Below are 14,495 nucleotides of genomic sequence, written 5' to 3' on the forward strand. Positions count from 1 at the left end.
ATCAAGTCGGGACTCTCAACATCCCCACGAATAAGCTTACAAATAAAGACTGTTCCAAGCATAGTTAGCTAGGGTTAGCTAGGGAAGGTAAATTAATTAAAAGTAGTCTACTGGAATAAGGAGGTAATATACGGTTTGTATCCCAATTTAGGCGCCGCAAGGTAAAAGTTAAGACATTTTTTTGGACCGATTCAATGCGGTCCGAGTGGACTACGTATTGTGGACTCCAAACAGGTGATCCATATTCAAGAATCGGACGGACTAACGGAGTAAATAAGGTCTTAGTCATGTAAGGATCATCAAATTCCTTAGACCACAATTTTATAAAACCAAGCACACCCCTGGCTTTATTGACAATAGTCGATATATGGTCAGAAAACCAAGATCATCAACCCGTGTTATTCTGTCCAAAGGGCACCTACTTCGAGTGTAAATCGTGCGTATTGGGTTGACACGACAAAAGGTCATAACTTTACACTTTGAGCCATTTAAGTTAAATACGTTATCACGGCACCTCATTTAAATGCTGTCAAGATCGGATTGTATGTCCAAATGGCGCGAAATGTCCTTGTGCTGGAGACATAATTTAACATCGTCTGCGTACATAAGTACACGCGAATGTTTTATTACTAAGGGGAGGTCGTTAATAAATAAGGTAAAAAGAAGCGGACCAAGGTGGCTCGGAGAATACAATATAGAGAATTTTTAAAGAGGACCTGTTGCGTCCTGCCATTCAGATACCTTAAAATCCAATTTAGAAGATCAACAGGGAAACCTAATAGAACAAGTTTCGTTACTAGAAGGTAATGATTAACAGATTCAAATGCTTTACTAAAGTCAGTGTAGAAGACATTTGATTGAAGATTATTTTTGAAGCCCTGTATTACGAAAGAAGTTAGCTTCAAAAGGTTAGTGGTTGTTAATCTGCGGTTCATAAAACCGTGTTGACATGGTGATATGATTGATCTACAAAGGTGCTGCAAATGAGGAGACTCAATGTGCCCTTGTGGTGGTAAAATAATCGGGACAGGTGGAATCAGTTGTTGGGAAACAACGCAGACCATTCGGAATCTTTAGCAATCCCAGGGTGGGCTCCCTCTACAGCGGATTGATCGGATAGGCAGCCTACCACCAGCCGCTTTTTTGCGCTTTGGAGATTCCTCTTATAGCTTAAGGCCATTAAACTGTAAATTTAGCGCGGAAAGAAGATAATCGGCTCGACGAAAAATATCTCTAGCTATGCCAAAACTTTTGATCAGTTCTTTCAAGCCACCTTTAGTTTGGCTAAGGCTTCATCTCGTTCGCAACCACAAGGCAAGCATCACAACAGTACTTTAGATTTTGGCCCTTTGCTTTCACTTGTTCGGCCATTAAAGCCAGCGCACTTAGTATGCACCCTTCTATTACATAGCCAACAAATCATTTTTGGCTGCTCAGGTTTTAAACCCTGGCAGCATTTTTATAAAAGCAGACAACTTTTATTGTTTCCATGTTTGTCGAAAATCAGACCACTGTGCAAAACACACAAGATCAAAACATTCAAGCGAGCTGTTAAAAAAACCGCAAGAGAGCAGTCTGCAGGCACAGAAATTTTAGATTTTGTGTGGGAGAGCGAAGGAGTGGGAGCGAGAGAATAGGTGCACAGTGCAGTTTATTTGCATACAAAAACAACAACACTGCGAACAACAGACGAAAGGGATAGTAAACAAAACACAAAGACAAAAAATGCAAAGTTTAGTTTATTTGTTTAAATTACTGCACAAATCACAAGGAGTCACACGCGAAGAGAACGGATCTTTAATAATTAGGTTTTCAATATATGATAATAAAAAAAAATTATTAAAAACCTCGGCTGGTTTGACAAACACAAAATAAAAATCGGAGCGCAAAAAAAAAAAACACGATCGTTCGCAGTAATGGCAGTAAAGACACTAAAGATGATCAAAAAAGCTAGTAGGATATCAGTGAACAAGGAAAGGCTAGACTCGTTAATTGACTTTGCCCTTGAAGTTCGCAAAATCTGTGCTAGTTAGCTGGCCATTTATCTCGACGCCCATTTAAGCAATCCTATGCTTGTAAGGGAGTTAGTCAACAAGCTTCCAAATCAATAAAAGCTGAACTAGGCAATGCGCCCAAAAGATGTAACCGTATCAAGAGTAATGGCGTTTACTATTGGCGAGCAGCCTCTATCGTAGTTTCAACTTCAAATGAAAAGCCAAACAAAGTGCACACTCACACCAGCTAAAATAACGGAAATCTTCATCATTATTTAAACGAAATCGAACACGTCTTTCCTTGTCTGTCGTACATAGGACAAAGGAAACTAATCGTTCGCGATAATCGCTTGTGCTTTAGGGGCCTAAAAACACACGGAAGAAGATGTCTTTCAACTAAGGCCTGTGGAGTTGGAGGATGTGAATCGAGACATCATCCTTTACTTCATAAGGTAACCAAAGTTGTGACTTTTCACCAAGTCAATCCCGCTAATGGTGAATAATATTTTCGGATCGTGCTCATTAGGGTTCGAAATGACCATATTACCGTCGACCCCTACACTTTCTTGGACGGTGGTGTGGTGTGCGTACATATATATTTAGAGTACATATTTACATAGAGTACAATGTACTCAGAATACTTGCATAAATCAATAACATAATTACATAGGCAATGGCAGTGCTAGCATAAACAATAATGTTCAAGTGGAAGCGTTATATGATCGCCTGCTTATGAAGCACACTACACAACTGCATGGTCAGCATTCCCATGCTAACCAAATGCCGCTATATACATACTGTGCGCACATAGCATTTTCGCTCAACTCTTTTAACATACATATAAGTTAACACAAGCCAACGTACTAGAACAGTTGGCTCAGTGAGCGAAATATGATATAAAAACGTCAAAAGTGCTGACCCGGCATTGGGCCGGAAACTTGTGCGCAGACGGCAATCACAGCATATTTGTGTGGCCGCTGCGATTCTTTTGTTAGCTTTAAGAATCATTTTATATTTCAGTTCGTTTCGAAGCCTCATTGAATAAAGAGCACAAGCTCATATGAGAACAACTCCGGCAATAGCCGTTATTCTTTTATTAAAATAAAACTGACTGAGTTCCTAGGCCAGCAGTTAAGAAGGGTAGTCCCCCTTCCATCATAATCTTCTTAACTGGCGCTCAACTAGTGGTAGGAAACACCACCCACCACCCACCACCACCACCATCACCAACACCGCCCACACAGCGAGAAATTTACGACAGCGGCGCGGGAAAAGTGAAGGGAATTAGTGATCAAACAAACACACATACACCAGAAAAAATTATGTGAGTGGGAACCGATGCTAAATGCATTTTAAGTCTGCACAGAAACGTAAATTTTTTAAATAAAAAGTTCAAAATATAGTAATAAAATAAATTAATAACCAGCAGGTACACTGAAACATGGTCTCGTGTCAATGGGAATAAAAAATAATATAATTGTTCTTCATAACAGCGCATACGTTCATTTGTTATTGTTGTTTTTGTTTCCTTTCGATGTAAGCGCGACATTCGACGCTGCAGTCTTTGTCTTTATTTTTTTTTTTTTGTCTTTGGTCAACTGCTACCCACACAGGCAGCTTTTGCATACCCAAGTGAATTGGACTGCTCATGCAGCCCACATTCTCACGGTATAGAAATAGTAAACCGTACTCCACAGACTCAGAGTCTGATAACGAAAATCAAGCTTCCCCTCTAAGATACGTAACCGCGAATCCCCCTGAAATGGCGATCGACCCAGAACAGCTCAAAGCTGTAATACAGGCAATTGTGGCCAATACTTAGGCGGACGAAGCTGCCAGAAATGAACTCGCGCGAAATGAAATGCGTCAGAAAATTCAAGAGCTGGCCAGCCAGTTGGCAAACAACACATGTCGCGTCCACCTCAGCAGTGGCCCCCGTTATTAGAACATACGAGCCCATAGACATAACCAATAATTCCCCATGTAGCATGACTTTAGATGCCGTTAAATATTTGCCTGAATTCTCGGGATCACAGGAATCGTATGTTTCGTGGCGACAAGCGGCGATTGCTGCGTATCGCATATTCAAAGATTTCAACGGCACCTCTCGCCATTACGAGGCAGTGACAATTATTAGGAACAAAGTTAGGGCCGCGGCCAATGTTTTATCCTCGTTTGGCACTGTACTGAATTTCGATGCTATTATAAATCGGCTCGATTTCACTTACAGTGACAAGCGTCCAATGCATGTCATTGAACAGGACATGAGTACTTTAAGACAGGGGAACAACATGACCCTGTTACAATATTATGATGAGGTCGAGAAAAAACTCACCCTACTCACAGATAAAGCTCATATGTCCCACGAGCCATCGGTGGCAAAAATATTGTGCGAAAAGTTCCGAGAGGACGCCTTGCGTATTTTCATCTCGGGACTTAAACGTAACCTCACTGATGTGCTTTTCGCGGCAAAGCCGAAAGACATGCCGTCAGCTTTGGCCTTAGCACAAGAAGTGGAATCTAACCACGAGAGGTACGTTTTTGCAGCCAGTTTTGCAAAAAGTCAAGAAGACAAAGATCGCAAACCTGCTGCAAAAACGCAGGGTCGTCAACTTGACAGGTACGACCACCGTGACCTACAACATTATAACACCAAAAACCCATATTTTAGTAGGCAGCATAAGGCACAGGTGCACGCCGACCCGCAAAGTGCAAAAAATTACAAAGGCAACGGCACACCAGAGCCTATGGAGGTCGATCCATCATTTTCTAAATTGCTGCAGCCGACCCAGGCAAATGCCTACCAGAACAGAAGACCAGCCACCTCTGAGCGCACAGGCGCTGTGAGGAAACAACAAAAAATTAACTTCATTATGCAGAATGCGGAAGAAAACACAGGAGCATTTGCCGCCGCCGCCTCCAAAGCGGCATCGAAAATAGACGACGATGCCATTGCCGAGTATGATTCTGACTACGTCAATTTTTTAGGGGAAAATCCCTGTTACCCGTCATCAGACGACGAGTAGCGGGGGTACCAATGAATTTCCTTTTAGACACCGGCGCGTCAAAAAACTTCATCCGACCTCGCAAAGAGCTAAAGAATAACCGCCCGGTGAACTCCCCTTTCAAAATTCACTCAATCCACGGCACCACCACCGTTACAAAAAAATGCTTCGTCTCAATTTTTGATTTAAAAGCGACCTTTTTCATTCTACCAGACCTTACAACATTCGACGGGATAATCGGGGCCGATCTGTTAACACAGGCCTGTGCATCACTTTGCCTTGCTTCCGCCCAACTCAAGTGGGGTAAGGAAGTTGAGAAGATTTCATTCCATAAATGCACCGACGTCAACTTCACTAAAGTGGAGTGCACAGATGCACCACCCTTGGCGAAGAAGGCATTTCTGGGGATGTTAAGGAGCCAAAAAGACGCCTTCGCAGATCCCAACGAGGCCCTGCCATATAACACATCGGTAGTGGCCACGATAAGGACGACTAGTGAAGAGCCCATTTACGCAAAATTATATCCATACCCAATGGGGGCAGCAGATTTCGTCAACAACGAAATCCAAGACCTGCTTAAAAATGCCATAATTCAGAAGTCGGTGTCTCCTTATAACAACCCAATATGGGTGGTTGATAAAAAAGGAACCGACGAGGCCGGCAATCAAAATAGACGATTGGTCATAGACTTTCGTAAACTAAACGAAAGAACTATCCCAGACAAATACCCGATGCCAGATATCTCCATGATACTGGGCAACTTGGGCAAGGCCAAATTCTTTACGACACTGGACCTCAAGTCCGGGTATCACCAGATCGTCTTAGCGGAAAATGACCGCGAAAAAACTTCCTTCTCCGTAAACGGAGGTAAGTACGAATTCAAGAGACTTCCCTTTGGCTTGAGAAATGCTGCCAGCATTTTCCAGAGAGCCATTGATGACATCCTCAGAGAACAAATCGGCAAGACTTGCTATGTCTACGTCGACGATGTAATAATCTTCTCAGAAAATGAGAATGCTCATGTCAAGCACGTGGATTGGGTTTTAAAAACCATAAGCGATGCAAATATGAGAGTCTCAGTAAAAAAGTCAAGTTTTTTTAAAAAAAGCGTTAACTTTCTCGGCTTTATAGTCACCAGTGATGGCACTACCACCGACCCAGAGAAGGTCAGGGCCATAAAAGAGTTCCCTGAACCAAAAACAGTATTTGAGGTTAGGTCGTTCCTAGGTCTCGCGAGCTATTACAGACGCTTCATTAAGGACTTTGCGGCCATAGCAAGGCCCTTTTCCGATATCTTAAAGGGCGAAAATGGAAGTGTAAGCAGACATAGGTCGCGACACATCCAAGTACAATTCGATGAGGCGCAAAAAAATTCTTTTGAAAAACTGCGGAACATTTTGGCATCAGAAGATGTTATGCTTAGATACCCGGACGACGGATGCTTCAGCCTACGGTATTGGCGCAGTTCTTTCACAAGAGAACCGTCCTATTACAATGATCTCGAGGACATTGAAGGATAGGGAAATGAACTACGCCACAAACGAAAGGGAATTATTAGCCATCGTTTGGGCGTTGGCCAAGCTGCGACACTATTTATATGCGGTGAAAGATATAACTATCTTCACCGATCATCAGCCATTGTCATTCTCGGTATCAGATTCTAACCCTAACGCGAAAATTAAAAGGTGGAAGGGTCGCATCGAGGAAACGGGTGCGAAGGTAGTCTATAAACCGGGAAAAGAAAATTTAGTTGCTGATGCCCTATCTAGGCAGCAAATTAATGCCATAGAAGAACAGGACGCAGAATCATGCGTTGCGACCATTCACAGTGAGATTTCCCTCACTCACACCATAGAAACAACGGATAAGCCCCTAAACTGCTTCCAGAACCAACTAGTTCTTGAAGAGGCCCGCTTTCCGCTGAAACGCTCTTTCGTTCTCTTTAAAGACAAAAAACGACATTCGATCAACTTCACCGATAGGGAGTCATTACTCAATGACCTAGCGGATACAATAGTCCCCAGGGGCGTAAACGCCCTCCATTGCGATTTGCACACGCTAGCAACGGTACAGGACGAATTAGTCCGGAGATTCCCGACTACAAAATTCTGGCACTGCAAAAACCGTGTTACAGACATTTTTGGGGTCGAGGAAAGAAGGGAAATCATATTAGCAGAACACAATAGATAGAGCCCACCGGTCGGCCCAGGAAAATGTGAAACAAGTTCTCACAGAGTACTACTTCCCAAAAATGGCCAAACTGGCCAATGAAGTTGTCCAAAACTGCAAAACATGCGCGAAAGCCAAGTATGATAGGCATCCGAAGAAACAAGAGATTGGTGAGTCACCGATTCCCTCTCATATAGGAGAGATGCTACACATACCATAGACATTTTCTCGACGGATAAAAAATATTTTCTCACTTGCATTGACAAGTTTTCGAAATTCGCCGTCGTACAGCACGTGCCGTCAAGAACAATTGAGGATTTGAAACCGGCCTTGTTACAGGTCATGAATTTCTTCCCAAAAGCCAAAGTGATTTACTGCGACAACGAACCATCGTTAAAATCGCACACGATCACGGCCATGCTAGACAACCATTTCGGCGTCAGCATCACCAATGCGCCACCCCTTCACAGTGTAAAAAAACGGGCAAGTGGAGCGTTTTCACAGCACTCTACTGGAGCTCGCCAGGTGCCTAAAAACTGACAAGGGCTTAAGTGATACCGTGGAAATAATCTTGGTAGCCACTACCAGATATAACAAATCAATCCATTCGGTCACCGATAAGAGGCCAGTCGACGTAATACAAGAATACACGGACGGCACACAAGAACGGAATGCTTCTCGACAAAACAAAGTCTTCGAAGTGGGCGAAAAGGTTTTGGTCAAAACTAACAGAAGGCTTGGCAATAAACTCACTCCTTTGTGTGAGGAAAAAACCATACAAGCAGACCTGGGGACCACGGTCCTCATTGAAGGGAGGGTGGTCCACAAGGACAACTTAAAATGACTCTCTCGCTTAATTTTACATTTTTTATTATCACCAGCCATTTGGCAAACTTCCATTTAGTAGACATTAAGTCCGTTGCCAAAGGCGCGATGTTTTAGTTTTAGGATAAAAGTAATTGGTGATGGGATAAACCTCAGCGAACAAGAAAAAGCGACTAAAAAAATACATTTCCACAGGTGCAGAGTTCTCATCCTCCTCTCACTGGCATTGGTGTCAGCGCACATCACTAACTACTCACAGACAAGGTATATCCCCATCATAGATGGAGAGATCCTGGTGTGGGAGGAGCTCGAGTATGTGACCCACTCGGCAAATCTTTCGGAATACATGCGCATAATAGAAGAAACAAGCAGCATGAACGAGATGTTTCTACAGTCTCATATGAGGAGATTGCTAGAAGTGGATATCTCACACCTTCGAGATACGCTGGATTCGTTGAAAGTCCACCATAGAATCGCAAGGAGTTTAGATTTTCTAGGCTCAATGCTAAAGGTAGTAGCGGGGACGCCGGATGCCGGCGATCTAGAAAGAATTAGATTCACAGAGTGGCAGTTGACACAATCAAACAATAGGCAAATCAGAATTAATACTAGAATACAAGATCGAATTAACCAATTAACAACAACTGTAAATCAAATCCTACAAACTCATAAAAATACCCAAATTGACACCGGCCATTTATACGAGACACTGCTGGCTAGGAATAGAATACTAATGATGGAGTTACAGAATTTAGTGTTGGCTGTAACACTGTCGAAAATCAATATTGTCAGTCCAAATATCCTAGATCATGCAGACTTAAAATCAGTTTGGCTGAAAGAGCCCACAGATACCCCCATAGGGGATCTTATGTCCGCATCGTCCGTTAAAATACTACAATCCTCCAACATGATACACTTTATTATTAAATTTCCCAAAATAAAATTATCTTGCAAGAAGGTCACTATTTTCCCGGTCACTTGCAAAGGAGTTATGCTGCGGATAACTGACAACATGGTGGCAAAGTGTGGAGAAGAGGTCCATACAATCAAAGATTGCACCCCAACACCGGGGGCTACCTTTTGCCAACTATCAACGGAAAGCTCATGCGCCAGGGAAGTACACGCAGGCGTCCTAGCGCATTGTGAGTCGCTTACCCGCGTGGGTGAGGGAATCATCATCATCAATGACCGGCCAGCCAGGGCCACGGTGGACAACGGAACAGAAGTCTACCTACGTGGCACACATCTCATCACCTTCAACGATCGTGTCGTGATAAACGCCACCACCTTCATAAATCACGACAAGGCCCAAACAAGAGCTCCAGAGGTAGCGAGTTCCCCATCATTGAATATAACCGCCAACAGAGATATTCTGAGTCTCCACTACCTTCACCAGCTGTGTGAACATAACTTGGAGTTCATCAAAGAGTTCGGGGGAGAAATTGATACTAACCATTCACTTCGCCTAATACTCATCGCAGCAGCGATTTGTTGTGCAATGATTTGTATCGGCATCACCTGTCTACGGTTCATCGGAGCGCTCAGATCTGCAATCCAACTAAACGGGATGATCGCTGAGTTAGGACCAACCGAGGACGGCCGGAATCTTGAAGGGGGAGTAGTTAACACAAGCCAACGTACTAGAACAGTTGGCTCAGTGAGCGAAATATGATATAGAAACGTCAAAAGTGCTGACCCGGCATTGGGCCGGAAACTTGTGCGCAGACGGCAATCACAGCATATTTGTGTGGCCGCTGCGATTCTTTTGTTAGCTTTAAGAATCATTTTATATTTCAGTTCGTTTCGAAGCCTCATTGAATAAAGAGCACAAGCTCATATGAGAACAACTCCGGCAATAGCCGTTATTCTTTTATTAAAATAAAACTGACTGAGTCCCTAGGCCAGCAGTTAAGAAGGGTAGTCCCCCTTCCATCATAATCTTCTTAATTTATATAATAGCCGTTTCTGTAACGTGTAACGAATTAAAGGGATGGACGACGAGAGTAACTGTACTTACGGGTGAACGCTTTAGAGGCTCTTTTTAGAACGCTCTAGCTCATGCCGTTGGGGGTGGTGGTCTTGCTTGTACAGATATATTTTCGTTACATATATTAATGAATAAGATCAAGAAATTGAGCGTGCTTACAACAACAACAACATGGAGGAGCTTGTATACAAAATCGAAGGAAGCAAATTAATACCTTCGGAAGGGGACAGTTCTAGAACAGGAGGAAAATCTTGAGCATTTTGTCGCCTGCGAAACACCAGTGGAATCGTGTTCGCGGATTGCCCTACCCTACCTATGACCACTTTCCTTAAGAACATGGCTCTAGTGGTACCCTACGTCTGGAGAAACACCAGCCGAGTCAGAGTTCAAGTTTTTAGAAATTCATATTTTCAGTATTCATCGTTGATTAATAATTAATAACAATATTTATAACTAAAAATAGGTACATAATAAAATTAGTAGATAGATAAATACGAACTAAAGTAAGTAGAAGGAATCTAAGGCAAAGGGTTTTTTTTTGTTTTTGTTGCGAATTCAGAAAACAAGATTTATGCCGTTATTCAAGAAAGTTATAATTAAGGGTCAAATTGTACTGGTCGTAAACATAAATTTAAGAGAAGGAACAAAGCCTTTATTTAAATTCTCCCATAATTTCCAGTGCATTTTCCTCTATAATCTTGTTCCATCATTATTGTCACTATGGTAATGAATTATTAAAGAGAGAAGGAAAAAATAAAAAAAAGTGCAAAAGAGGGTAGCGAGTAAATTCGGTTGGATTCTCTATTTATATTCAATCGGCTACTGCCGCCTCTCCATTAGGAACAAATAATTTATTCGCAGTGTGTTCATTCGAATTCTTTCTTTTCTTGTAATACATGGAGAAAAAAATTCAAAAATACTTAAAAAAAAAAATCCAAATTTATTTACTTTTACTAATTGGCTTCCATGAAATTTTTTTTGGGTTATTTAAATTCTCCCATAATTTCCAGTGCATTTTCCTCTATAATCTTGTTCCATCATTATTGTTTATTTAAATTCTCCCATAATTTCCAGTGCATTTTCCTCTATAATCTTGTTCCATCATTATTGTCACTATGGTAATGAATTATTAAAGAGAGAAGGAAAAAATAAAAAAAAGTGCAAAAGAGGGTAGCGAGTAAATTCGGTTGGATTCTCTATTTATATTCAATCGGCTACTGCCGCCTCTCCATTAGGAACAAATAATTTATTCGCAGTGTGTTCATTCGAATTCTTTCTTTTCTTGTAATACATGGAGAAAAAAATTCAAAAATACTTAAAAAAAAAAATCCAAATTTATTTACTTTTACTAATTGGCTTCCATGAAATTTTTTTTGGGTGTATGATAAAAAATGCAATTTTGTACACCATCAAAATGATGACCTCCCATAAAATTTTCTTAGGGTATTTTATGGAATATTTTCAATACACATTTTTCGTAAATAAAACTCACTCAACTTTTCACTCCTCGGCGAAAGATCGATCTCCCGGCGCAGATGAACTGAAATGAAAGCGTGGCATGTTCCACAAATACTTAGAGAAGGTATACACTCACGGATACTCTCACTCGAATTTCGAATTAAACGACTGCAAGCAAACTTTTATAAATTCTTACTCGAAAATTTACACGCGCACTCTCTGAAAATGAACTCATCTTAGAAAAATAATTAGCTTACATAATATACAAAAATATTAAATACTAATAGGAATTCAATTTAAATGCAACTAAAAATACAAAAGTTATATAACTAACTCTCCAACTCGGCCACACATTTTCCTTTTTTTTTTTTAGCTTATTGGTAAAACTTTAAATACATAATTTAAAAATTCAACTTATTTTCTCTCAGTTCAAAAATGGCGGATCTGGGATTAATAAATTTGTGTAAAGGTGTAGTCAGACATTTACCATTTTTACATATAATTTAAACTTTTTTTTATATTTTTAGATTTTATGAATTAAAATTTTTTTTGATATTCGCTTCGTCAGGAACTGGCACTGTGCATTCTGGACTAAGTCCCGCTAAATTTTCCGCGCCTTTAACCTAACTTTCGGAGTTGTTGCCTTTTGGCTATTAAATTAAAAAATCATCCTAGGTTCCCGGTTTATCGCCGGTTGCGGTCCCGCTTCTGCTGCTTATCCTCTTCCGCTGCTCGCTCCCTCTTCTTCTCCTTCTGCCCGCCTGTGGCTGCCCCAGTCGACCCTTGGGGTCAGGGCAGTGATGCTGATGCGCGATGGCTACGCCAAGCGAAGATTTTTCCGCCTTCAATTTCTGCTCTAAATATTTTCAGCATCAACCAACAGTTCATCTTTTCTCCGAAATTTACTAACCCGCGGCTGCCCCAGTCGAACCTTGGGGTCTGGACGGCAATGCTGCTGCGCGATGGCCGCTCCAAGCAAAGATTTTTCCGGCTTAAATCTATGCCTGGAAAACACACGTAACCTTAACCCGCGCACCGATAATGTCCAGGAAAACTCACTCTAATACTATTTCCCGCGACAAAAAAAATTCTCACGTCCGCAGGTTACGATTCTTTTTCAGACACGAACTTTCCACAACTTGACTTGTCGACTGTTTTATTAGAAAGAAAAACATCCGGAAACTCAAGCCGAGGTGCAGGCCATTGGCGGAAATCACGATCAACTGAAACCCACTCATTTTGCGATAATTGAATTATCCCAAAACTTTCCGGGTGCAGCTGATAAGGGTTGCATCCCGTCTAGTATATTCCAGCTACTTAATATTGCATCTAGCGTGACCCTAAATTAGTGTGTCACCGCTGACCGCAAGCTCCCTATCGATTATTTATCGGGAACTATATTATTTACGGCTTCAGTCGCCTCGTCACTTCTCTGCCGACTTCACCAGGCAGCGAAGGAGCAATTCATAGCCTAAGAAGAATATTGTATTAGCTTAAGAATCAGTCGAGTTTTACCACTGACACGAATCTAACTATAAAATAAACGGAGCTATGCTCCATAAAGAAACATTCAAAGGATTTTCAATTTTTCAATTTACATGGCGACCGTGACAGAGCCAGGATCTAAGGCCTAAGGACAAAGGGCCTAAGGACTACAAAGGATTAAGGACTACTACAATCACTATCAAATCAAAACATTTATTGGACTGGACTGGAGACACGGATTGATTTCTTACAAGAAGAATTAAAAAAAGCGCCAATAAAAACCCAAAGACCAACTCTCTCATTCATCAAAACCACAAATAATAAAAAAATTAAATCTGCAACACCACCACCCAGAGCCAGCATTCCAGTTTAAAAGAAACAATGCCCGTTGAAGGACCATGGAGCGCCTATTGCAAGTACACTTGCAAACATTGTAAGGACATCAACCAACAGAAGGAAGCCTGTGCGACAACCAGAACCGGCACCGCTTAACGCGTCAAGTTAAACCAGCGAGGAAGCCGACAGCTCTTCCGAGAGCGCAATTTTTTCTGTCGATAGAACTGCGTTGCAAAATTTTTTGAATGCACTGCGATGCATAATTTTTTTCTTAACTATAAAAAACAAAAACTGTAAAATTGAGCGGAAATATTTCTACCCGATGAGCCGTATAGCCTGTAAAGCTATACAAAAACAATAGGCAGGAACATATGTAAAAATTATAATAAAAAAAAAACAAAATTTTCTTTGAACAAAGAATTAATAAATATAAAATCAAAAAATAAAAATACTAATTGTAATACAATTTTAAACGTAAATGTCTATAGTGACAAACAGAATATATAAGGAAAAATTAATGCTAAATAACAATAATTCTGTTAGCAATTTTTATACTAATGATAATACAGGCACTTATAAAAGTGTACAAACTCCACAATAAATGTTTAAAGAAACGATATAATAGCAGGGCCAATGGCCTAGAAACAATTTAATTTTGATATAATGGTCATTAATGAAATAAAAATAATAATAAAATCAAAAAACAAATCTTTCTTCTAAATACTTAAAAATGTCTAAAATAAATTATGGATTGGCCAAATTTAACAGCCATCTTAAATGAAATATAAGAAAAATTTGATAAGTCATATGTTTGTCTTAGAATAGAACAATCCAAAAATAAACTGCTAGTAAGCATATAACCATTCTGGTAGAATCATTTAATCCCGTGTACGTGACCAAAGAGGTCACGGTGATTAGAATAAAAATAATCTAATAAATATCAAAGAAAGGTTCGATCTAAACATATCGATACCAACAATTCTTATTCCCCTTTGACTCTAAGTGAAGAAAAAACATAATCACTCTATTATTCTGACTCGGAACTAGAAATCAAAGAAGAAGATTTGAAAAAGATTGATTGGCACAACTCTGAACCTGGTACTGAGCGAATCTACAATTGAAGCAATAATTAACAAACTGCAAACTTCAATTTTTGGGGAGACATCCCAAAACATCAAGGCAAAATTATCCACTGTACAACCAAAAGGCAAAAAGGCTACACAGTTCAAAACCGAA

At 40.6% G+C, this 14,495-nt stretch overlaps 1 long non-coding RNA gene across 1 annotated transcript; it reads right to left on the bottom strand.

Annotated features, from left to right (window-relative positions):
* Window positions 1-11,998: 11,998 nt before the first annotated feature.
* Window positions 11,999-12,766, bottom strand: LOC117137243. Its single transcript, XR_004459141.1, has 3 exons — window positions 12,498-12,766; window positions 12,349-12,442; window positions 11,999-12,289 (listed from the first exon to the last, which is right to left on the bottom strand). It is a non-coding gene; the product is annotated as an uncharacterized LOC117137243 (long non-coding RNA).
* Between the last annotated feature and the right edge of the window lie 1,729 nt (window positions 12,767-14,495).

This window comes from Drosophila mauritiana, chromosome 2R (genome assembly GCF_004382145.1).
Source record: "Drosophila mauritiana strain mau12 chromosome 2R, ASM438214v1, whole genome shotgun sequence".
Taxonomy (NCBI): Eukaryota; Metazoa; Arthropoda; class Insecta; order Diptera; family Drosophilidae; genus Drosophila; species Drosophila mauritiana.